We start from the raw sequence: 2,108 nt of genomic DNA on the forward strand, positions 1-2,108 counted from the left end.
TCCCTCCCTCTCCCACACTATTTCCCCTTTTCTCCCCCACAGTCCTCCATTAAGTTCCTCCTAATCCTCCTATATGTGCAAACATATGGTATTTGTCCTTCTCTGCCTGACTTATTTCACTCAGCATAACACCCTCAAGTTCCATCCATGTTGCTACACATGGCCAGATTTCATTCTTTCTCATTGCCGTGTAGTATTCCATTGTATAGATAAACCACATCTTCTTGATCCATTCNCTCAATTCTATTCCATTGGTCTATGTGTCTATTTTTGTGCCAATACCATACTGTCTTGATGATGACAGCTTTATAGTAGAGGCTAAAGTCTGGGATGGTGATGCCTCCCATTTTGGTTTTCTTCTTCAATATTACTTTGGTTATCTGAGGTCTTTTGTGGTTCCATACAAATTTTAGGATAGTTTGTTCTAGTTTTGAGAAGTATGCTCGTGCAATTTTGATTGGGATTGATTGAATGTGTAGATTGCTTTGTAATGACATTTTAACTATATTTATTCTTCTAATCCATGAGCATGGAATGTTTTTCCATTTCTTTGTGTCAGAAGACCTTGATCTTGGCTCTGTTGGTCACCCTTGGACAAGTCTCTTGACCTTTCTGGGTCTCAGCTTCCCATAGTTTAAATGATAGAAGCAGACTAGATGATCTGTAAGTTTCCCCTAGTACCAAAGGACTCAGGCTTGGGTCCCCTGAAGCTCAAGGCAGGCCCCCCCCCCTCCAGGCTGGGTCTTTGGTGGAGTGGGTGGGTTAGTTGCCCCCTGACTCCCATGACCCCCTGCTATGTTCCCAGACATAAGAACTGAGAACAGCTGGAGCTTTAAGTCCCTGGCTTCAGGGGAAAAAAAAAATCACCCTCCCTAGCCATCTCTGGGCACATTATTCACAAGTTCATTACTGTTTAATTTAATCACCAAATGTCATCCAAATGCCATTTATTCTGCCTTCTCACCAGAGATTTACCTATTTATTTTACATTTCAAATGAATTGCTCATTACTCTGTCATTTGGGGCTTTATTTTGTAATTCATTTAGCAAGTTCTGACAAGTTGAAAATGATGCTGTATTGAATACAGTACCTTCTGGGCCCCTCTCAGGGGTCCCTTCCCTAAAAGCCACCTCCTGCACTTCTACACCTAGGACCTCTCCTCAGGAGGCCACCCCAGCGCCCTCCACCTTTCTGACGGGAGAGAGATGCAACATTCTGGTCCTCCCTCAGGTCCAAACCCTGTGTCCATGACACTCAGATGCATGCTAAGGGCTGAGCGCTCCTGTCCATGTGTCAGGTGGGTCCCCTGTCTGTGCCCCTGCCCAAGCTGTGATTCCCGGCCATGGCCCTTGCCACCTGAGTCATTTATTGTGGTGCTTGAAGCTACGAGTCCAAGTATCTGCAGCTCAGGAAGAAGTTAGAAGATGAGTTCCCCAGAAGCCTGGCCATCTGCAAAAAGGGGACCCCGCAGGCCACCGGCTTTGAAGTGATGGCAGCGGGGCGGTTGGTTCACTCCAGGAAAAGAGGTGATGGCTACATGGACATGGAGAGTAAGTTTCTGAAGTTGGTGGCTGCCATCGAAGCCATCTTGGCTCAAGGCTAATATGCCCTGAAGGCAGGGTCCAATGGCCTTGGTCCAGCCTCTCATGACAGAGAAGGAAAGGACTGAAGGACTGAAATGTCTTGTAGATGCCTGATCTTTCCTTGATGTCCCTGTGGCCACCAGGTGGGGACAGACTAACACCCATGGTTCTTGACTGTGTGTGTGTGTGTGTGTGTGTGTGTGTGTGTGTCCCTGGGACTGTAGCTCTGTACCATGTCTAGCCCCTCCCTCTCCCTGCTTCTCCTCATCTCCCTGAATCCCCCATTCCTCTAGCTTCTCTCTGGCTCCCGGCTTCCTTCTCAGCGGGTGACCAAGACAGGGATCTGGGTGAGTGAGTTGCAGATTTCAGCACTGTTGGCAATGATTCATTATTCAGTAAACATTGGATGAGTTTTTTTTAAAAAGAGAAAGAAAGCTCAGGACGGGCTCTACAGTGAATTCCCCTTGATTAGAGTTCTGACTTTGCTGCTTGGTTATCANGTTCATTATTCAGTAAACATTGGA

The 2,108-nt window shown here is 46.7% G+C and overlaps 1 pseudogene; it reads left to right on the forward strand.

Annotated features, from left to right (window-relative positions):
- Positions 1–1,343: 1,343 nt before the first annotated feature.
- On the forward strand, positions 1,344–1,604 carry LOC144231327 (selenoprotein W pseudogene; annotated as a pseudogene).
- Positions 1,605–2,108: the final 504 nt, after the last annotated feature.

This window comes from Crocuta crocuta, unplaced genomic scaffold (genome assembly GCF_008692635.1).
Source record: "Crocuta crocuta isolate KB4526 unplaced genomic scaffold, BGI_CrCroc_1.0 scaffold13, whole genome shotgun sequence".
In the NCBI taxonomy this organism is placed as follows: Eukaryota; Metazoa; Chordata; class Mammalia; order Carnivora; family Hyaenidae; genus Crocuta; species Crocuta crocuta.